We start from the raw sequence: 24,605 nt of genomic DNA on the forward strand, positions 1-24,605 counted from the left end.
GAATGCACAGGTGTGGGCGAGATATTATTCTCTGAAGACAAAATGTAAGCCTCTTTGTCTATTTGCAGTGTTTCCTTTAGATACTTAACCATACAAGAGACAACAGTTGACTGAAACTGCGAGGTTAAAGTATCCCAAAACATCCTGCAAGCAGTTTATCGACCACACACATTCTGCAGAAATTGTCGACAGACAGTAAGTTAAGCCATCGACTGAGACGGCCGATATTAATTACTCGAGAAGTCAACCGGCATATTACTCGGGATATTACTTTTTATAGGCATGTACACAGTTCTCTGCGGCTTTCTTTATTAGTTTTTTTTTTCTTTAAGTATAACCCACATCTACAGACAATAGCCGGTTAAACTGTGCAGCCGGCAAATGTTTTGAACCTCTGCAAACTATCTGTCGACCATAAACATCCGAAACCTAAATTAAAATTGTCCATTGACACCAGCCCAGGCTATATTCCATTGCTGCACAGATTCTGCAAGACGGAAGAAAACCTTTTTACCAGATGCTCAGGTCGGATCTTTTGACTCTGCAAGTCCCTGGCTCGCCGGCACGGGTGCATAATACGCTTCCACATCGTTCTCTGCGCTTCTTCTTTCCTCGTTTTTTTATAATTTTTTTTACATAGATCACCGCGTACGTCGTCTCGATCCTTTTGGTCCCCTAAACTTCTTGCCTTTGTGCCCTCACTCGGCCGGAGGAGGAATTTTAAATTTTTAATCACCCAGGCATGAGAACACCGGTTTTCTCGTCGACCGTACATGCAGGAGGCGAACAGACGAAAGCAGCGCACTAACATAAAAAAGGGGAAAAAAATAAAACTGTCTTTTTTTGGGACTGAGATATAAGACCGACGCTCGTTCATTTATGCATAAGACGAGGTTATGTCCCGACAAGACCCGCTGCTTGCTGGGCGCGCTTTGCATGGAAAACCGGAACGAATGTAAGAGATTGTTGCGTGCGCATGTGTTGCTTGAAGTCGCGTTCGACGCATAAAGAATGGCTTGCACGTGCTGGCAGGATTGGAATATTCAAACTTCTTTTACGAATTATCTTTAGGCATCCTATACGCATGCTCGAGGGGTTTTGATTTATACTAGACTGCTTCGACTGCCTATGAAATGTTTCTTGTTCTGTACCTATATATAAGCCACCGACTCGTATACTTTATTCGAAGTGCAAACCGCCGGGGTGGCCCTCTGGATATGTGGTGTTCTGCTGTTGAGGTCGCAGGTCTGGTTCCCGCCGGGGCGGCTGCCGTCCGATGACGGCAGTATGGAAAAACAAAACCAAAAACAAAAAAACATACGTTTTCTTAGATTTAGGCGTACGTTAAGTAACTCCGGGTGGTCGAAATGTACACAGAGAATACAGAGTAGCGTGGCGTCAAAAAGCAGAGTGCACAGACCTTGACTCATGCTACCGGCGGAAGACAGAACGCTGTCGAGGCTCAACCACCGAGCCGATTGAGCGGAGCTTTGATGGTGTGTCCACTTGGTTTTCTCGGTTATTGCGGCCGAACACTGTCCGCATTTCATCACGACAACGACGCGCCTTGAGCGACCGTATAATTTCTATCGCAATACATGTCCCGAAGCGAGCCAGTCTCGACACACCGCGGATAGTCCAAGCAGAAGAAGTCATCACAGGGAAGCAGAGTTTCAAGTCACAGGCAAATGAATGCAGGCGACTGTTTGTTTTGCTCCGGGACGTTAAACTCAACGATTTTAACGTGACAGTGTTACGGGCCCCGTGTCGCAGAAAATCCGGCATCGGTGTCGGCGTAAGCATCGGCGTCTGTGGCAACCGTGGCGGAGAAATTCATCCCGAACCACCCCGACCACTTAGGCCACTTAGACCACTTAGGCACAAGGGTCGCTGCCTACATTGCTCCTTCAAGTCGCTTCGACTCTAAACGACTGCACGACGTGTTATCCACGACACCCGGCCCTACGATCCTCACTGGAGATTTTAATGCTCACCATCCGCTTTGGGGGAGTTTGAAGATGGACTCTAGGGGAAAGAGGCTTGTATCTTTTGCAACACAGCACGACCTTTATTGCCTCAACGATGGTAGTCCAACATATTTACGAGGGATTACATACAGCAGCTGCCTAGATTTGACCCTGGTCTCTCGGCGTCTTGAACGAAAAGTGCAATGGTTCTCAGATATCGAATCACATGGCAGCGACCATATTCCCACGTATCTGAAAATCAAGGGACTATTGAAATACTCCTCCACGACTCTCCAACGAATTGACTGGCCAGCGTTTCGGTCACACATGGAGGAAGTATGTCAGGAAGGAAACCATTCTAGTCTGGAACACGAAATTCAAACAGCCATGAAAGAGAACACGCGCGGTTTTCAGCCGTTCCCGAAATATGAAGAATTTGAAACCGAATTGCAGCGACTACGAGCGATTCGCCGGCGGGCGGAAAGAAGATACAGGAGAACAAAATCCATCCACGATCTCAGAGAGGCAAGGCGAATACAAAAGAAGATTCAGCGGCGCATCGATGCGCTCCAATCTCAAAAATGGAAACGATTCTGTGAGTCGTTGGATCCACGTCAGCGCTTATCTCAGATATGGAGGACCGTGCGTGGACTTCGCGTATCACCGCAACAGCGTGTTCCTTTCAAATCTCTCGCTTTGCACCAAGGTTGCAGAGAGATTCAGATTGCTGAAGAATTTTGTTCAAGACTTGCTGGCTTGCAGCCCCAATGTGCACTTACACCATGTGCCACTCCTGCGTCCCGGGACTCCCGTATGGATGTCATGTTTTCGATGGAGGAGCTTGATGCGGCCCTGGCGACTTGCAGGCGCTCTTCGTCACCTGGGCCAGACGGCGTTACCTATACGGCGCTCGGCAATCTTGGCCAGAAGGCGCAACTCGTGCTGCTAAACCATTACAACGAGTCTTGGCGCAATGGTGTGGTTCCACGTGAATGGAAATGCAGCCGCTTGGTACCACTTCTCAAACCAGGTAAATCACCGTTAGATTTGTCATCGTACCGCCCCATCGCTCTGGCCAGCTGCATCGGAAAAATAATGGAAAGAATGGTTTTGACGCGCCTGGAATGGTACCTGGAGAAATACAATGTGTACCCAGATGCTATGGCTGGCTTCCGGCGTGGGCGCTCATCCATAGACAATGTCATCGATTTGGTCACATTTGTTCAACATCAAAAACGTCTGAAACGACTCACTGCGGCATTGTTCCTTGACATAAAAGGCGCCTACGATAACGTAGCACATTGTGCCATTATAGAGGCTCTGATTGAAGCCGGAATTGGTGGCCGCACTTTTCAGTGGCTATGCAGCTATCTGACCGACAGACATTTCTTCGTGATGACCGAGGATGGCGCCACGACTCACTACCAAACATTCCGTGGAGTACCACAAGGTGGGGTGTTGAGCCCGACACTATTCAACTTAGTGCTCGTTGGCCTAGTCAGATGCTTGCCCAACACCGTTGAAATATCAATCTATGCTGACGATATCTGCATCTGGGCGTCTGCTGTAACACGACTGCAGGTACGAGCAAGGCTACAAAAGGCAGCTACGTTAACATCACTGTACTTACGGAAACAGAACTTGGAGCTGTCTTCAGAGAAATGCTGCCTTGTTACATTCACTCGGAAGGCAATGAGGCCTTACTCTGTCAGTGTCAATGGGCAAACAATTGCAAACGCACGGAAACACCGCTTTTTAGGGGTAATTATCGACCGCGACCTTTCATGGAGCCCGCACGTTTCATACCTAAAGAAGAAGTTAACGACCATAACACACCTCCTTAAATTCCTCGGTGGAAAATCATGGGGCACATCGGTGCGGTCAATGCTGCAGCTTTATTGTGCCTTATTCCTCGGTTTCGCAAGATACAGCCTCCCGGTGCTAGGCAACACCTGCAAAACAAACCTGCGTGTACTCCAGGGACTACAAGCTCAAGCCCTAAGGACGTGTCTCGGTCTTCCGAAGTGTGCGTCTACGGCGGCAACGATTGTCATTGCGCGAGACCACCCAATAACAACGTACTTAGCCACCGACGCCCTCAGGGCGCATATTCGGCACGTTGCCCGACTACCTTCCCACCATCTTGCATCTTTACTTACAGAAAGGCCACACACAACTTTCAGTCGTATAATTGCAGCCAATCATACCTCGTTGCCATCGAACTACATGCCTGCAGCAAGACCATCCTCACCGTTATGGTGCCTGCACAAACCTGACATACGCCTCACCATCCCAGGAATCACAAAGAAAGCTCACATGCCGTCATCTGCCCTGAAACAGGCCACGTTAGGACTTTTACATGAGGTTCACAGTGCCCGCGTACATGTTTATGTCGATGGCTCAGTCACACCTACAAGTTCAGCTGCCGCAGTGGTGATTCCAGCAAGATCCGTCAAGATGCAGCTAAAGACGTCACATGTCTCATCAACAACAGCTGCTGAACTGGTAGCCCTCCGTGCGGCTCTTCATTTCATTCTGGAGGAACCACCCCATCCATGGTCAATCTTCTGTGACTCCAAGGCAGCCCTACAAAGTTTACTCTCAGTACTGCGCCATGGATCACATGAGCAGCTCGTCGCAGAGATAAGACAAGTACACCATCGCATAATTGATGAAGGGCACAATATAATATATCAGTGGTTGCCTAGTCACTGTGGCATACATGGCAATGATCGAGCGGACGCAGCGGCCCGATCTGCTCATGACGGTGTCAACTGCGTTGCCATTCCTCTTTCGAGAGCCGACGCAGCAAAAAAACTTTCCGCGCTTGCGCGTGAACTAACATTGATGCAATGGAATTCCTCCGATTTCACAAGTGCACGCCTTCATGCCCTGGACCCTAATTTACAGCTTCGTATTCCATTCGACCTTCCACGACGGGACTGCACACTTCTAATCCGTCTATGGCTTGGAGTAGCATTTTCAAATGCGTACTCATTTCGTATCGGAATGGCCAATAGCCCACTTTGTGAATCCTGCGGGTGTAACGAAACAATCGCACACCTTCTTTGTGAGTGCCCTCGTTTCAACCCGCAGAGAGCAGCTCTCTCAGCGACAATAGATCAACTGGACAAACGCCCAATAACAGAAAAGAACATCCTTGGAAACTGGCCTACACAAACAACGGCGCGAGCCGCCCTGAAGGCACTGCTGCGTTACTTGAAAGACACCGGACTCAATGACAAATTGTGACTCTGCATTGTGTTACTTAGGACGGAACGTTCAGACAATGCAACACGCGAACGCCTTCGCGGACTTCATGACAGTGCCCACAGAAACAGTTCTGTTTTGTGTGCGTGTGTGATTTTCTTGTTTCCTTCCTTTTTGTTTATTCGTTATTTTCACTTATTTTTCTCTCTCTCTCCTTTCGCATCCCTTTACCCCTCCCCGGTACAGGGTAGCCAACCGGAGATAACCTCTGGTTAACCTCCCTGTCTTTCCTTTACCTTTTTCTCTCTCTCTCTCTAGGCACAAGGGGTTAGTGAACAAAATTTGAACTGGTCAAGTTTAAATCCGTCAGAGAAATTGGAAAGTACGACTTGACTACAACCTAAAGACATGATAGCGTCGGATTGTAATTTGAATAAAGGCGAAAAAAGCCTGATAAGCTGCCAGGGACCTTTGAATGCTATCGCGTTTCATGCTTAAAGGCGAAGCTTAAGCGTCCTCCGATCTGATGGTGTTTCGCTGTACTTTGGTTCTAGGCAAAATTGATGGGAATGTTGAAAACCAAGCCTTTCTAAATTTTAAAGCGTGCACTTCGAGTTTTAGACACGCGCGCGCCTCGGGGCGACAGCAAACAATTAACAAAATGATAAAAAAAAGGTCCTGAGCCTTCACATATAGATATAAGACGGCTTACATTGCCCCTGGAAAAATGTCTTCCCAGCAATGCATTTGTGCTTAAAAGTGAAGCCGACTTTAAGGGGATCGGTGTAAGCTTGGTCTTTGTAAGCTAGCTGTCCCACGTTGTGTGTTGCAGTGAACCCTACTCATAAAGAAAAATGGGATGCGAACAAGACCCGATAACGCTATTGCTTAAGCGTCCTCCACTTTTTTCCCTTCCCTTTTTTTTCGTATCCCACAACTACATATAAAGTCAATATTGTGTCTGTTGAGTGTCTATGAATTTGTTGTCTTCTTTAAATTTGTAGTCCATAGTCCATATAAATATAGTTCTTATTAATTACCGGGACTTACTGAAAAATATCTGCTGATTTTTTATATCTACACAAAATAAATTTGGCAGATTAGCTCTGACCGATATGGGGAAGTAACATACGCCGCTTTCGTCAGCGAATGGCCAAATTCACCAGTATCTTTTTTTTATGGAGCGAAGCTCCTTAGGCTCTCACGATGTCCGTTGTCGCCGTCGTCGTCGTAGCTCTCCGTCGCGCACGCAGCCTGCATACCGACCGCGCGCAGGTGTTGCGCTGCGCCGCTCCGAAACCCCTCTCCGAGCAAGCGCACGACGTCATGCGCAGAACCGTTCGCAGAACGCGCGCAGCGCGCATACCGACCGCGCGCAGGTGTTGCGCCGACGCCGCGCCGCTGTCGCTACACTTAGCACTGCAGTATGGAAGAGCGCGAACGTAAGCGCAAACGTCGTGACTCTGATCCTACACTTCGAGAACAAGACGCGGCAGCCCAACGGCAACGCCGCGAGGTTAACCCCGAGCTATACGAGCACGAGAAGCAGCAGCACGCCGGCAACGGCAGCAAGACCCCGAAGCGAAAGCTAGACCAAGGAGCTTCGCTCCCTCATCAGCATTCACTTCGTGGATCGGCTGCCAATTTTTCTCTCTGGCAGAAGCGTGGTAATGCGTTCTTCGTTCTTACAGAAATGACAAACAGAGCACGCGTGTCTGTAACCGCACTAACGTGAATGCGACATTATCGAGCATGGCATTTGATAGGGTTTCCCAGGAGGAGAATTAAAGATGTCCAGGTTAATTGTAAACTGGTCGTTTGAATAAGCTAAGTTTGTTTTGTTGCCCGAAACAGAAGCATTGGAAGGTTCGAACATAGGTGTTTTCATCGGGGAGAGCGAGAACCTACTCGCTGGACTGTGACGCTGGAGTACCAAGGCATGCGCGGCAGCGTATATGCAACAAGGAGGCGTTAAGAATAGACCTCGTTGGTATACAGTGCTATTGCGGGGGGGGGTTCACGTGCAATAAGCACAGCCCAGAGCGCAATATGGAGACGGCCAGGGCGCTCTCGTCAAAGTGGTCTATATGCGAAACAGAAATTAGCGGATCACTCGCGCTGGTGGAATCGGGTTTCAGCGAAGCCTTTCAATGGGGTTTGCGAATAACGCTTTTCGCTGTTCTTGCTTTAACGACAATTTGCCAAGCACAGAGCACACGACCAAGTTGGATATATTTTTACCAGGAGAAGATACGCTAAACATCGACGGGTGGCACTCAAACATACGGATCCCACACATGACGACTATAAGGGAGGACGATGATGACGCTGCACGAAGACTTTTGCGGAGTTCCCCTTAACAGCTTAGTACGGTTGTGCGAACGTTCGAAATATTCAATTAACGAATGGAATATTCGCCTATTCGATTCGGTCATATAATCGTGTAGTCACTGTTTGAAAATACGAATATTTTCCGAATACTTTTCGAATACTTCACTTCGTCGGCTGTATACACGATCAAACATGGAACTTAAGCGGAACTGCGATATTTTTCATCCCATACACCTTGGACATAACGTACTAAAGCCCGCTGCGTCGGCAATTCAGCCAGACTGCCCCGGATAAACTCGATTGCTTCCAATAAATTTAAATGTTGCTTAGACACGGCGTTAAGGCAGTGCGTATTGTCTGGTACGATTTATTGATGCCGCACCTGTATCCTCTCATCGGATTATTTTAGAGTACGTTTCACTGCCGCATATTTTATAGAATGGTGGCACCATCTGCCACGACAGTTCGAACTAAGTGAAGGCGTTTCCTTTTTTTTTCTCTGTTTCTTTTTTTTTCTCCACTCTGTCGTCGCTAGAGACATGTGACACGCATGTCTTGTCCGGACGGTATAAAAAGATAATAATTGGTCCACAAGGTTACCTTTATAAACTGGTAATGCAAGACTGCGTATTCTTCTAAGAGCCCTGAGTTAGCCAACAATCTGTTTAGTTTTTTTCTAATGCTTCCTTCGTGCTTTTAATAAACCATACTCCATTAAGTGCAGTGAACATTCTATTGTTGTGAAGACCAGGTCATTAAATGTATTTGCAATCTCTTTAAAGAATGTTTGATACGATTCACTTGTACTATTCCCGATTCTTTTTCGATCCGGTCTCGAAAAAAGTTGTCGCAGTTTCACCTGAAAGGCGAAGCATCAATTGCGATAGCAAATTTGTAGAGAGCTATACGGAGTAATGATAGTAGCTTTATCAGGTGTATAAACTTGGACATGCAGCAGCACCGGCAACACGCACAACTGTTGTCGACGCCGTCGGCGTTTTGCCCGCGTTCGCTCAAAATGCGTGCGGCGTTGGTGACTGTTGCCGGAGCCTCTGATATAAATAGGCACTTGGTGCCGCAGCTAAACGCCGCCTCCCTTCCCTCCCCCTCCCCCCCTCCCCCACGGACTCTCGCGCGTCGGAAGAAGGCGCGTTTGCTCTACATATATGGTGATTGTAAAGGAGGAAAGAGACGCCTACTTCTGCAGCCCTTAAGCGAGCACGGCGCACAACGCGCGTTTGTTCTCCGCCGTGCGTTCACTCCCCGTGAAAGCGCGCGCCCCTCGCGCCCTTTCACTCGCACATGCAGCGTTCGGCGCGCGGCGACGATTTCATCTTCATTGACGTCATACGGAACCTCACGGCGACGGCGACGGCGACGGCGACGCCGACGGCAGAAATCTGCTTTTGAGTGTCCATATAATTGCTATCGCAATAAAATCTTACTCGCACACCCCTATAACTTAGCTTTAAAACGCTACTGCGCAGTGAGTGGACAGATATAGCATTAATAGGTACGAGGCCTCTGTGTGCGCTTTACTGCGCTTGAGTGTTAATGATGTGTTGCGCCTGGAGCGGTGTGTTGGGGTGTCCTCCCACCGAGAGACGCTTACGGCGCTGCACTTCTCTCTTCGTACTCTCTTCGTTTAAAAGTCACATAAGTGCTACCACGGTACGCGCGTATAGGGTTGTTTCTGTTTCGCCACTTCTTCCTTGCTCGCGCCATAGAAGTTACAACAATGACGGTGCTCCCATTAGCTCCAATAATTCTAATGTTTGCGTCCTCAACAAGACATCCGCATTTTCGTCGTGTAATTGCCTCGTATAGCTGTCTCATTTTGAACGCGACTAGCGCTAAGGGTACCGCAGCCACTGTACTTACACAGCTCGAATAAGCATCTGGGTTGCTTGCTTGCTTGCTTGCTTGATTGATTGATTGATTGATTGATTGATTGATCTAGTCAACTGCTTCATTTAGTCCTTCCTTCCTTCCTTCATTCATTCATTTGGTTCGCCACAGTAAGTACACTAGAAAAGGACGGGGGAGGGGGGTTGCGGAGTGAAACGCCGTTCAATGGCGGCTTGAATGGTCCTTCGCCCTCTTTATAAAGAATGACAGCAGCTGAAATGCAGAACAATGTGTCACAGGTATCGATTGTCTTAAGCTTTACAAAGTTATGAGAAATCAGCCATTGAAAAGAAGAAGAAAGCCTAGTTCGCACGATCAAGAGAGCCGCTAAATTATACCACAGTTAATAAGGTGCTACCGAGTTCGTATACAACAAAAAGCACATGTAACGCAGGATCCACATTTTCTGACAATTTCTTTTTTTCCCAATCCGGTTCTCTCATGCTTAGGAATTTACTCGCACGCCGTTCTGACACCTGTTCGATCCATCGCCAGGACAGGCCATTTGGCCCGGGTAATAATAGGCAAAAAAAAAGACGCGTAATTGAAAGAAAAATAATAGTTTCAAAGCGCGGTCTCTGCAAGCGTGTTTATACCGTTACAGTAAGCAGGAGTGGCCGCGCCAACTCGACACCAGCGCCGGCAACAGCGAACAACGCGTCCGCGGTAGCAGCGCCCACTGACAGAAGGGAATACGGTCACCCGTAATAAATATAAACACCGCTATATATATCGAACCAGAACCACAACTGCCCGCACAGGAAAGTCGGTGTCACAGCGAGCGCGGTGCCGCCGTCCCATACCTGTCCGCACGCCACGTTGTTCTTTGGGAATCGATGGGCCAGCTACGAAAAGTGACAGTGCTCCCGGAGCTTCACCGCACTGCAGCAGCAGCCGTGCACGGGAGAAGCGGTCGAAGTCAGCGCGGCGCCGACTGTACTGTCACTTACCAATCCCCCCCCCCCCCCCTTCGCTTCTCTCTCTCTCTGGATTTTTTTTTTTTCTTGCTCTCCTTGCTTGCTGACAGCGACACACCCCGGAGGGCAGTACGGCCTTTATGTACTGCCCGCCTTGCCGAGATTTCGGACAGCGCGCATGTCGTCTTCGCCCGGAGATCCTCACGCGCCAATGAGAAAAAGAGAAACGAAGGCCGGGCGGCCTTGCGACCGTCGTGGCCACTTTATTGCGTCGCACGCCAGCTAGTGTCACGTGATTCCGCCCGAAGGACGGATCGCACTACCAAAATACGGGGCTCGTCGGCCCGGTCGCCGGAGCTAGATTCTCGTGTTTCTCTTTCGTTGCTTTTCTTTTCTTTTTCTTTTTGGTTTTGTTACTTCGTCCGGCATATCACTCTGGCCCTTTGTTTACCTAGCTGTCCTCATCCCAGGGCGGAGGTATCGATCCAACCGGGAAACCTCCACCTGGCGTCTACCTGGTGATCCGCGTAGACAAATCGGGGAGACAAATCGCTCCCCTGTTTTTACTTGCGATTCGGCGTGGATTAGAGAAGTAAGGCTGTCTCTGTCTCCCATTTCTCTGATCTTTTTTTTTTTTTAATATTTATGGCTATTCTGTTTCTACAGCGCATCCGCGTGCTTGTTGTGGCTAACCGAATCTGTTACGAAGGTTGACACGATAGAAAAGAGCGTCTCTTCTTTTCGGCGCGATTTCTGTCTGGTTGTGGCTTAACGTAACGCCGAGCATTTTCACAGCACCTACTGTATACAGTTGGTCACTGCACTGCGGGGCGGCGTAGGACAAAAGTCTTTTCAAGCTAATAGCACAAACCCATCGGCGCTTCTTCACTTTGAAAAGAAATTACGGGAGCAAGTATTGACGGCTTCAAGTACTGAAGCAGGCACTATGCTCCTTTGCCTGCCGCCGTGGCAGTAACTCGTTGCGAGGCAACTTCGCGATATCGCTTGTGGTATAGGCTTCGCGACGCCTCCGGCTTCCCTGTCGGCATGATGCATGCCACAGTGCCTCGCGCAACTTTTTCAGTTGTTATAAGACCATTCACCATCTCTGCTACGTACTGGCCATCTTTTGATGACCAGAAACAGTCTCTGAGTGCTAGGCCAGGCTCGGTGTATTCGTGCCTTGCTGCTCTTCTTGAATGAGCTGCGCGACCACCTTTGAATTCACAGTGAACGTTGTTGTGTTCGCGCATTACGTCTTATCGCTTTCATCTATCTATCTATCTATCTATCTATCTATCTATCTATCTATCTATCTATCTATCTATCTATCTATCTATCTATCTATCTATCTATCTATCTATCTATCTATCTATCTATCTATCTATCTATCTATCTATCTATCTATCTATCTATCTATCTATCTATCTATCTATCTATCTATCTATCTATCTATCTATCTATCTATCTATCTATCTATCTATCTATCTATCTATCTATCTGCATCACTTGGCTATTCCGTCAGGTGGTAAATCACGGAAGAGAAGGCGTCACAGCGAAGACTTCACGGCAGCGCTAACACGAATTGAAAAGTGCTGTTGGGGGCGGCTTGGTATATCGCCATTGCAAGTTCTCTATGGGTGAAGCGGTGGAGCGTAGCGGCAGGCAGTCATATTAGCTGTCCCCCTGGCTGCTTGAAGTTGCGTAACCGCGGCTATTAAGGACCATTACGTGTTTGCACAACCATGCGGCCGGCGTAATCCGTTACCTCGCAATTTCGGGCCTTCTGTTTGCCCGGCGCAAGTTCACGAACGGCGGGAACCTCGACGCAAGCAATGTCCGTTGATGCAGACGTTGCACAGGCGCAAGTCTCTCATTTTTGCGCGTGATCGTTCTGGCGAAATAACGGCTTCGGCTTTTATTTACGCTACTTCGGCCCAAATGATCCCAGACCGTGCCGGGAAGTTTGTAAGTGTAAATGTCTGGGGGCCTCTGCATATACGCCTGTGCTACTTCACGCGTTCGGATGCCTGATATTGGCTGAATGTTGTGGCCACGTGGTTTCAAACACTGCGGTGCCACCAAGCTGGTGATCTTCGCTATATGTGTACCCTTTCTGCGTTCTAATATGGCTCCACTGTGTGTTATCATCGGAACCTAATCGTGTGCGTGCTATCGACAGTGGTTGTGGTTGGTCGGAGCTTACAGCGCGCTACTCGCATCTGCCGGGTGTTCATTTTTAAGTTTTACGGAATTTTAAGAAATCGCCTGTGGCAGGTAGCATAATTGTTATCGTTGAGCTGGGCTATTCGAAGAGACGGACATTAGTAGCCCGAGAAATTGAAACAAATATTCAACTAATTAACAAAAATGGACTAATGAACTTTCTTAATTAATTATATTTTACGACACATATTGCGATTTATGAATTGGAGCCGGTGAGCTTGTGAGGCGTATTCACTTTGAATTAATTTCCAGAATGACACCAGTTTGGAGATATGCGCCATCAAACTCGCCGTAAAAATGCACTGTTGTTCCACTTACTTTTTTACCAAAATGCTGTTTCATATATTGAAGCACAAAAGTAACTGGAACGCCCATGTATTTCGTCCAACACTTTGGGAAGTAATATCTCGAAACTGGTGTCATCCTGGAAATTCATTTCAAGTGGATGCGTCTTGCAAACTGACCGGCTACAATTCGTAAATTGCAATTTGTGTGTCGTAAAGTAATTAACTAAGAAATTCATTAGTCAATTTTTGTTAATTAGTTGAATATGTGTTTCGATTTCTCGTGCTACTAATGTCCGCCTCTTCGAATAACCCATCTCAATGATAAGAATAATGCTACCTGCCACAGGCGATATTTTTAATTCCGTAAAACTTTAAATATGAACACCCTGTATACTCTGTTTCACCATCTGTCACTGGAGCGGATCATCTCTGGCCTGCATTGGAGTCTTTGACTGTGCCCGAGACTGAGCAATTGAGTGGTCAGCTCGTGGACGCCCTTTCGCGTTGCAGAGGCTGGTCCACAATAAGCCCCGGCATTTAACCTAACAGCACAAGAACTTGCCACAATGTTAACGCGATAGCTCTAAGGGCCCCGTGTCACAAGAAATCCGGCGTCGGCATTGGCGCCCGCGAAAGTCATCCCCAACCACGCAGACCCTCCAAATATATTTAGGTATGCCACACCATTCTATCATTAATGTTGCTCATATCTTGTCTTGCATTCTTGGCAAAGCTATTCATCGGAATTTTGAGAATGACAATCCACAAACAAATGTCATGAAACAAAACACCCACAGCGCATGCCTTTCATGTTAAATATTTCTTTTCATCCCTTCATCCCTTTAATCCCCTTCCCCCGTGTAGGGTAGCAAACCGGACGTGCGTCTGGTTAACCTCCCTGCCTTCCCTTTCTTCTTTTTCCACCTCCTTCTCCTTCTCCTCCTCCTCCTCCTCCTCAGATTGAAATATTGAAAGTGCGAAACAAAAACGGAAACCTGAAAATTATGCCTGGCGCGGCTGTGCAATATATCCGGGATCGCCCCACGCAAGAGGCCGCGTTTCTACCAGAAAGCTCGCCTTCGTGCATAGCGTTCGCCGCCAGTGTTTCCCGGTAACCATTACGGTTGCTTAAGCTGCAGTTGTTGGGAAGCGTGAGAAGCAGTCAGGGATCTTTGAATGCTGTCGCGTTCCACTCTTAAAAGCGAAGCTTAAGCGTCCTCCCAATTTTTTTCCAAGAATCAACGGAAATACAGCGTGAAGAAAGGAAAGGTCGAGCGGTCGCGCTCCCGGTTTGCAACCTGGCGCTGGGATGAAAAGACGAAGAAATTGAGAACTTTGTGGTGCATAAGAGCATGAAACGCAATTTGATTTGCAGTGTTTCATGCGGAGTTATTAATGTTTATTCGCATCTCTGCGGTGCCGTGGGGTGAACAACCAAGAAACGGGGGGTCCGGGAGTTGAGCGAACCGGCATCTTGGGACCGCTGGCGCTCGCTTTTCCATCTCGAGGGCCACCTTCATTTCCAATTCCAGAAATTCACATTTCCACGTCATGACCCTCTTCATCCAGCCTTGCCTCACGGTTGCGAGCGAAAGAACCCTGCGTGTCGCAGATACGGGAAGGTGGAACGAAACTCGGCAGCTTTCTTTCTTTATTTCTTTCTTCCTCTTTAGCTGATGGCGGGCTCGATCGCCTTTCTGTTTACTTTCTTCCTTTCTTTTCACTCTTTCTCTCACTTCTCTACACTGCCCGCCCTCCGTGCCTCCCACGTATGCGTGCATGCCTACTTTGATTTTGTTTGGCCAGCTGTCCCACCGTCTGTCGAGGCGGCGGTATTGATCGGGGGCTAAAAGGGCGACCCGCGCACCTCACTGCGCTTATATGTCTATATGGGACCCCGCTCCCTGTTCGCCGTCGTCGTATGGCCCAAGGGCCGTCCGCAACGGACCGGGTACGTCCCTGTCACGCACGCGCATGCGTAGTAGGCGAATATTTCGTGCGAGCGCTTAGCGCGCGGGTCCCACAATGCGAGCGATGGAAGTGACGAGGCGAGCGAAGTGGTGGAAAGCCGGACGGGAGTGGCTTTCCTTCGAGCCGTGTAGAGCTTCCTACAAGAATTACTAGGGGGAACTTTGACGCTGCAGTCGATCAGTTACCATGGAAACGATGGTTATAGTGTACACGGATTTGTGTAATCTTCGGCTCTGTGGCGTCGGGTGTTTCGTGGCGCTTTTTATTGCACGTTATCTTTCTGACTATCGAAGCAATCGTAGTTTTCGTTAATCAATAGCTGTGCACGTGCGTATAGTCATTGTCAGTTGTTGAAATTATAGCGTGACACTTTGTTGAAAATTATCGATTTGCAGCAAAGTCGCAAAGCTGTTTCAACTCAGAAGGACAAAGTTTAGGCAAATCCGTGTACGGTCCATCATTATCATGTTTGTTGAACCGCCACACTTTCAGCTCCCGTAGACACCAAAGGACCAGAGTTCACTCAAGAAATTTCTGTTAAAAAAATGTAATTGTACAAGTGAGCCAGATGGCTCGGTGGAAGCGATCCGCCCCTCTATTGAACGGCGTCCGGAAGTCACCGAGCTGTCGAAATGACGGCTTCGACCTGTCCGGACAATGAAAGTTGCAGGACGGCACAGTGACAAGAGACTGTTGTCCCGTCTGATGCATTCGAAAGCAGTAGTTATCGAAGATGCAAAAAAAAATTGTTTATAATACCCTGCGCGAAATAAAAGTTGCTGCGCAGGCGGGATTCTATGAAGATCCTATAGTCGGTTCAGAGAGAAATCGGGTCACTAAAGGAGTCAAACTGTACGCTCGGAGAGTTCGAGTTCCCTGAAAGCCTTGCGAACAATATTTTTGTGAAAAAAAGTTCCGCAGGGAACATGAAAAGTGAAAAACCTTCATATTGACTTACTCGGTCGCGCAATATTCTGCTCAACTAGCTCTTTCGTGACCAGACGGGATTGCGTAAGTCCCCTCACTACATTTGTCTATGTAGTATATAGACGAGGGAAGTTCCCGCTGATACTTGCATAACAGTCATTGGCTGAATACAGATTAAGGGGCTCCTGTCATACCGGATGGCACTGCGTTTTTCCAGTCCGCTGCAAACGTGACGTAGCTAAGCAACCGTAAACGGACACCGTCGACTGCGCTGGATCGAAAACGCGACGGAGTCTCCGCATGTTTCAAGTTTTACGGTGGGACGATCACATATTCACGTTCTGCCGAGCGAGACGCCGGCCGTCAACCCCGTCTCAGTACTACGTCTGTTATCGATTCCACCGTAGCGCGGAGGAATATAATGCTGATACGGAAGGTGTAAAATGCTGGCATAACAGCGGCGCGCCGCGTAAATAAAACCAGATTCGAGCGCGCAGTTGTACCGGCGCCAGCCCGCCGAGCCCATCGAGAAGTTGTGTCGCACGGTAGCGAATAGCTCATCGCCTCATCCCCTGAAAAATTAAATAATAATCCTTGTGGGAGGCAGCGGTGAAGCCCACTGCATCTTCGATGTCGATGGTATTGTTGGAAAATTGCAAAAGCAATGTTTCTGTACTTTCCCCACTCACGTAATGCCGAAGATGTTCTCATGGCTCCCATCTTTTCGACCACTTGCATTTTGCTTTACTTCGCTATTTTTGCATTTTAATTAAACGTAACGAATAATTTACCCTATGCTTCCGGTTGATAACTAGTCGGCGCCGCACGCTGCTGCAGTCTCCCATGAAGACATCTTGGTAGGTTTTGTTCAGCCAGATTGTATTGCAAGCAGAATTGTGGTTGCACTACTCTTCTTGGTGAGAAAGAGCAAAACGAGTTGGTGGGGGAATCACATTTCCTCACTCTTTGTTGCTGTGCTCTACGTTCTGGAAGTTTGCCGCAGTGAAAGTGCGATCAATTTATACCAATATTATCAAACTTGAACTCCAAATCTTCATAACCAGCCTTCGTTGTACCTGGACTGGCCTTGCGCCTGCCTTGAAGGAATGTTTATGAACTGCTGTAAGGACCGTGCATTAAGATTTCTTGAAGTTGCAACGCGTGCCACGGACATGCAGAGCGTTGGAACACTTTACTTGTAGACATTAGCTGAGGAGTCCCTCCCCCCCCCTCCCCGATCCGCCCCTCCCCCCTTGATGAGTTATGTAGGAAACTACAAAACTGCACAGTGGAAGCGAAACTAAGTACTACTACGCAGATATCAGCGTGCGAACGACAACAGCAGCATCTATGGAAAGTGGTGAGCTATAGGCAGGGAGCGAGCCGGTGTTGTCTGAGATCTGTGATTATTTTTACGGTAGGGAGAGCTCGATGAATACGTAATGTATCTCACCTATGCGCTGATGACGTCACTTTTTTTTTCGATTGAGTGAGATTGGTCAATGTGTGGTGCGTGCTGTTCATCCTGAGTAGGTCAAACTTCATTGCTTGGCTAGTTCGTATGTCACAGCGTCGTCTTGTTGTATCCCGTATCGTACGCGTTCTCTGGTGTCATTTACAAGCAAACAGCGATATTCCAGCTCACATCAGCTTCATTCTCACTGCGTGGAATATGTTGCCTGGCGAGCTGGCTGAAGTCTAGGGGGTGAATATTTGCGTGACGTGGAAACAAAGACTTAGTAAGAGGGAGTACGAAAAAAAATGTCACAGTTTCGCCCTAAGGGCGAAGCAATGAATGCGATAGCAACACAGCAATGTCATACGAAGTAAGGTGAGCGGCTTTGGTAGCAATATGAATTGTAGTAAACATGAGCTGATTAAGTAAGCAGGTGTGCTGCGGCGTAAGTAGACCGATATGAAGAGAGACTCGATGACCACGAGAAGGCGCGTGTGAAATGGTGGTGTTGATGAGAGGCGCTTCCCGTGGGCAGCGCGTGCGAAGGGACACACTTGTAGCGCTGCACTGCCGATCCGGGCATCATTGCATGTGTAGCGTGCGTTGGAAAATGTGGCCCGACTATTACTAACTGAATGAACACGCGTGGTGGGAGCGCGCACAAACAAACATGAATAGATCACACTGAATGACTGCAGACAACGACTGTCAAAACGCTGGCAGCAAGCGCATACGCCGCAGCGGCGAAGGTACGTGCGGTCTATCGCTTCAACGGAAACTGAGCGGCGAATGCACGGCGCATAAAGGTCAGAGCCGTGTGGAGATAAGAGACGGTGCGGGCGAGCGACGAGCGACGAGCGCGGTTGTTGGCAAAGTAGAAGTGCGCCCCCCCCCCCCTTCCCGCTCCCTCCGGCGCTGGCTTCCCGCTTCCTTGCTTGCGCGTGGGAGATTGAGTGCGTTCGCTCTCCGTGATAGCGCGCGTCCTCGCACGCTTCCGCTCGAGCATACGGCGCGCGGCGAAGATTTTATCTATAGGGAACCTCACGGCGACGGCGACGCCGACGGCAGAAATCCGGTTGAAGTGTCCATATAATTGCTATCGCAATAAAAAAAGAGAGAGCGCTCAGTTCAGACTAGAACCAACCTTAGCGTTCTCTCCTACTAAGTCTTTATTTACCCTTTCGCGTTAATATGCACCCCCTAGACTGCATTCTCACTGCAAAATGTTTACAATTGCCTTTCACCGTCACATTACACTGTTTGAGTTCATCTGACACTATACTTGAAGTTCATCGTTTTAACGGACCGCTTTTAGTGTCCCTGTACATCACCCCACGTGCACTCAGTTCCCACTCTCTCCCTCTCTTCCTCTTTCTATTCCCCCTTTTCCTTACCTGCAGTGTAGAGTAGCAAACTGGACGCTCGCCTGTTTGACCTTCCTTCCTTTTCTCTCCTTGCTCTCTCTCATCTGAGAGGAAGCATTTCCGGAAGGCAACTGTTCTTGAAGCCAGAATTTTATCGCTGCAACCTAAGTGCGGCCGCGTAACCGCATCGTTAAACATCAGTTCAATTTGGCAGAGTTATCGCGAAATTTCACGTTGCTAAAGTGGAGAGTCGTTATCAGCGATACATCGCTATATGCGTCATCGCTATTAAGGGGACTGACTACGCTGTCAAATGTTCTCGCAGTTGGCAGCGCACTCTAAGATCGTGCCAGTTTCATCGCGTTTCGCGCTAGGCTTATCCCCACTGCGCAGGAAATGGGAGCACGCGCTACGCCGGCTCCTTTCTGATGCGATCAGGTGTCGTCGTCCCGTGCCAGGTGTGCGCAGCGCGTAACAAGGTTTTCATCCAGGTGAAAGCGCGCCGTATTCGTGCCTGGTATCGACCAACTAAAGTGCACAACACCACCGGGTATAGGGATGGAAACGCCCGCGGGAAGCGTTCAGTCAAGCGGGAAACAGACACGAAAGTGGGAGAGAGTAAGTAGAGAAAAGAGGGCGAGTCCGCCGCGCATGCGCGCTGAGCCCCTGCATTAGCGAGACCGTTAGCCGCCGTCCCGAAAGACTTTTCGGTGCCGGCGGCGGAAACACAATTTCCGCCGCCGAAACATGTCCCGATGACGACGTAAGTGCGTTGAGCTCACGCGGGCGACGCCGACTCGCCGTCGTCGCCCGCATCGCCCGCATCGATGAGCTTAATGAGATATGGGACCGAATGGAATGCGTGTGCACTCCGTGCAATGCCCTGCACCTCTCTGTGTGTGTGTCTGCGCGTGTGTGACAACGAAGCAGCGACTCTGCGAGGATGCCCTGCCGGAGTCAAGCTCGGATTAAAACTTGCATTCCCACTGCGCTACCACTGATGGCATATTTTCGAAAAAAAGAATATATGACGTCAATACTACAGTTCAAATTAGGCTAAACCCTTTTCGTTGTTTTGTTTCGTTTTTTTGCTTGTCTCTTGTTTTATTTCCATACGTGTAAAACTGGTTTGGCTGTCGAAGACTAGGTTGAATGTGTAGATCAGTAGATCAACAGCAAAGGCACTGAATCAGTCAAAGAAACACACAAGTTCACGCCGTGCAAATCACTGACAAAGTTGAGGTAACCGAGTGGATAAAACGAGAGAGAGCTGAAAGAAAACTTAAATGCGTCCGAAGTAGGCTCATATAATTCGCCGCTAGAAGTGGGAATACCCACTATACGCTTGCTAAATATCGGGCGCGCCGTTTGGGCACCGTTGTTCGCTTCATCGAAATTGTATAGGCCTTGTGTTTTTCAACGTTTCATTCGTTTCAGCCTGTTTCGCTGTGCAGCAACTGTTCTTCAAGCAAGAGTTCATAAAGATGCAGCATCTGGCGTGTGGCGTGTGCCTCAGTGACTATGGCACCCCGCTGCTGAGCACGAGGCTACGGCTTTGATTCCCGGCCACAACGACCGGAACTTCCGTTGAGTCGAAATGCAAAAACGCTTGTGTACCGTGGTTTTGGTGCTCGCTATATAAATAAGCCCAGTTGGTCAAGATTAATCAGGAGCCCTTTGCTACGGCGTCTCTCATAAACCAGTGCGTTGCTTCAGGACGTCGAACCTCACAATTTAATTAATTCCTGTAGTACCGCCAAAGACGTGTAGGTAGGGATTCAACTGTGCTATATAACATACGGGATCTCTAACTGAAATGTAAATTGGAAGATAAGGAACTTAACGGCTTCTGCCAGTTCTCCCGGACAAACGCGGAAGCACTGACTTATTCTATATATCGAGAAGCATAAGTATACATATCTGCTCACTTTGTTCTCGTCGCGCTGCGTTAACGTAGTCTGGCGAGCCTGGCCTCGCAGCTCAACAGCCCCGAAAGCCTCGCACGAGCTTTCCTGCAGCACATGAAGGCGACAGACTCGAGTGCCCGACTGGAGATACGCGGCACCTTGCTATAGGAGCGTGTGAACGAGCTAAACTCATGTGTTCTCTCTTTTATCGCATATGTCATATCATATGTCATATCCTATGACTTCTTATGATATGACTAATAAAAGTCGGGCCCCTCAGTTTCCTTTATTCTCTTTCATATATGTATACCCGAACCGCCGTCAGTTACACTTCGCTACTCAAAGAGGTAGGACGTGTGTCGAGTGAGCTCCTGAACAACACTTTGCAATGTGGTGAAAGTGGTTTAAATCATCGATCCAGGACTAAAAGAGGTGCGGCATAATGCTAACCGTATTTCTTGCATTTATCGCTAAATCGCCACTGAAGTTTTTTATTCTTTCACTACCCCATTCAAAGTAGCAAGTTGCACAAAGTCTAGTTAATCTTCCTGCATTTCCTTCCTTCTCTCTCTCTCTCTCACTCTATATGAGTGCGAAACCGAGGTCCTTAAAACGTTTCCCTTTTCCACTTCGCCGTATAGGAAGCCACGCGTTGCGCTCCATGCGAGTCACCAAGCGTTCCCGTAATAACGCTCAAGTTGAGACTATTTCAAGGGTCATGCGCATGAAAAAGGGATAGTGTAACATGAGACAGACATGAAATCGGTCGCCCGTAGTGTTTTGTCTTTCTTTTTTTCTGCGTCCTTTCCTGGCCTTCGCGTTTGCCCGACTTGCTGCATAGCCCCTTCAATCTGAAAATCACGCAGCTGTCTTTATGGATATCTTGTTTAGGTAAAGGCACGAGAAGAAGAGGCATAAGGCCAAAGAAAGCGAACATGAGATCAAGGCGTAAGAGGGCACGCACACGCAAGGCGGCCCTCGAGCGACCCATGGAGCCGCCGCGTTCGGCACTCCTGCGACGGAGCTGCTCTCGCCGACGGGCGCTATGGGTTACAGTTGGCGACGAGGCTTCAAGGGGGGGGGGGGGGGGTGGATTCGGGAGGAAACCCGTCAATGCGGCGCCGGCTTCTTTTGCAAGCTTCCGGAAATCCAGCGCGACCCGACAGTCAGGGAGAGTTAACTCTCTCCGCCGCCAAGAGCCCAGTGCAGCTGCTCCGTTCCCTCATCGCGGCAGCATTCGTTCACGCGGTCGGCTTTGCTTTTGCTTCGTGTATCTCGCCTTTTTTTTTCTGTTCCTTTCCTCACGTTTTAGACTGTCGTCGGCAGTCGCACCGGCTTTGTGCCTCATGCGGTTGAAAGACGGCGGCCCCTTCTGTGACGCGTAACCCAGGAAACCAGGTGCGTTTTCGTACAGTGGCTCGTATAGTCCACTTAGAGTCGAGCATGACGAATTCCTGCCACGCTTGCCGCGTATGCTACGACTCGAGGCCTGCGGCTGAGAAGATGTTCCACGCCCGCAGCCATTATCATGAGTGCCTCTGGCTAACACATTCACTAATACTCTAGGAAGCATACGGCAGGGGGGCCACCGCGTTATACCTCAATTGTAGAGCAGACGCGTAATGTGGAAGATGTGGATTCGGCACGTACGGGCGGCTAGTTCTCATTTCGTCGACTTTCGTTTTCCCTTTTCCTTAGCGTTTCTACGTTTAAATTACACCTCAACAGTCGATTTCTCCCGTGGCTCCGTTGCCTGTTTTCTCCGTGTGGTTTCCCTTAGTGTTTTCGCTTGCCGCATTACTGTCGCGCATGCATGCGTAGTGGGAACGCGCAACGCCAGTGCCATTATCTTTCTGCAGTCGCGCTAAACGGTAACCTCAAAGAATCTTGCTTCGTGCTCTTGCACAATTGTGGCTACTGTGTTCTGGCTAATGTTTCCGCTAACATCTGTCGGAAGATATATAAAGAAGACGTTTCATATATGCGTTCCTCGTGTGAAACTATAAATTTATCTGCGTGCGTACGCACCCTGACTCTGTGTCACACTAACTTGGCGCACCTAGTATTCTGCACCATTTTACCCTTCCCCAAGTGAAATATACAGGTGTCACACGAGCACTTTCGGTCGCGATCGAGTCCGATCGGGATCGAATTTCTCGACTGCGGTTTGGCCCCCTTTCACAACTTGTGGAAATGAGCTAAACGCTATGGAGAAATTTTATCCCGATTGGGCTCAGTCGCGATCGAAAGCCACCGTGTGGTACCCGTATGATGTATAAAACCGGACGCGACCTTGATTAACCTTCCCGCCTTCCTATCTTCACTCTCCTCCTGCATTTATTTAAGGTTAATGACACAACCTTGTACCGATACAGACTCATTTATTTTTATTTCCTTAAATAGCAGAGAAATAAAGAGACAACATTTCGCAGGCAGCCGCAGACAATTATTTTCGCGGTTGACGTCCTTCACGGCAGATGGAAGGACGCGTGCGCACGAGACGACTAGACAGATAGCGATGCCCCGGTCTTACACGAGCGCCACGTGTACTGCGGGGGCAACTTGCGCGCATAGGCGAGCCAGCCTCGTTTTGCTAATGGCTGCGCGTCGCCGGCGTCCTGCAACATTCAGGCTATACACCAACCTGCGTCATGCTCACCAATGCAAGCGTCGGTAATGATGCCTGGAGGACGGCAGACCGGCGGAGAGCCGCCGTCGGCTGCTTTGCGGAAAGCCACGCGTAACTCAACGTATACAGATGGTGACGCCTTTCATCAAGGGCCTCTTGATAGCCCCCACTATATTATGTTCAAAGTTGTGCCCAGTATTTGGGTTAAACACCTCATTAATTTTTAAGCTGTCAGGGCTCCTTGAATTTGGAACGGCGTCCGGTGCATTAATCTTTCATTATTAGATATCCGCGTAAGGCGTCACATATTGGTCAACTTTTCCCCGTAAAACTAAAACAGAAAAAAATATATATTAAAGCTGAGTAGAATTAAGTATTAGTAAGGTGTATCTCTTAAATGTGAACAGCTCTGCATATTATATGGTCGATCATTCCCGTTCACATGCGCGACAGCGTCTGTCGCGCATTAATAAGAGACGTCCCTTTCCCGCCTACACCTGTCTTCATGTCAGTCTGTATTTAACAACACTTAAATAACTTTCTTTTTTTCATTGCTTTATCCTTCGATCGACATTGTCTTTCCTCGTAGAGCTAAGTTGGGTCGAAGTAAATCAAGAGCGACATCCTTAACTTTCCCATCCGGCCTGCCAGAGGGAAGAGTGAGAGAAAATGAAGAAACTAGAAACCTGGGAGGTCAATACGTTGCCCGTATGGCTTTTTTACCTTCTGCCAGGGTAAAGAAAGAAACATTGTAATGGAAGAAGAATGTCCCAGATGAGAAATACTATTAGATCTTCGCTCACACGGGAGGGCGCTCCGAACTTCTAAGACCGGTCGCCGCCGAGAAATGTGTCGAGGAACCGCAGCAACGGTCACGTTGCTTTCTGTGACCGTTAGCTGCCTCTTTGGCTACGGATCCAGGATCTTTGCTTCTGAAAACAGCTTTCTATGGTAGAGAATGTCGACAAATGCTTGAAGACTGCCATGAGCAGAAGCTTTTTGATATCTGTCGAAAAACACTGAGGATATTATTAGCGTGTTGTGTAAGGACTTGCCCGATGAAACTTTGTGGACTATGAAGTAGCCTGAAAAAAAAATGCCTAAGCACTCCCACCGTGAGTGATATAATGTTGAAAATATTTGTTGAAGGAACGTCTAGACACAGAAAGCAACAACATGTACGAAAAAAAGAGATGGCATTGATGATATCGTTGGTTAAGATGAAAGGGACAAGGAGTTTGGGCAGAATATACGGTTCAAGAGAACGCATGTTGGAGTAAGAGAGTGGATACTGAATGAAAAGAACCTACCACATCCGCTGACGAGATTAGGAAATATCTTAGTATTACAAAGACACAGTTTGTGCAGGTCGATAGTAGTTTGATAATTTCGAGGAACCATTTCAGCTTGCGAACATAATTAGGTCGATGATGATGTGGCTGATGATGCTGTTGACCAGCGCGGAGTCTACGGTCTCCGCATTTCTCATTGGATGGCTAAAATCA

At 48.5% G+C, this 24,605-nt stretch overlaps 1 protein-coding gene across 5 annotated transcripts in view; it reads left to right on the forward strand.

Annotated features, from left to right (window-relative positions):
• The window catches only part of LOC119446224 (small conductance calcium-activated potassium channel protein 2-like), a 462,613-nt gene that overhangs the window by 40,555 nt on the left and 397,453 nt on the right, over positions 1-24,605 (forward strand). The gene's annotated exons all lie outside the window — the stretch shown is intronic.

This window comes from Dermacentor silvarum, chromosome 3 (genome assembly GCF_013339745.2).
Source record: "Dermacentor silvarum isolate Dsil-2018 chromosome 3, BIME_Dsil_1.4, whole genome shotgun sequence".
NCBI lineage: Eukaryota > Metazoa > Arthropoda > Arachnida > Ixodida > Ixodidae > Dermacentor > Dermacentor silvarum.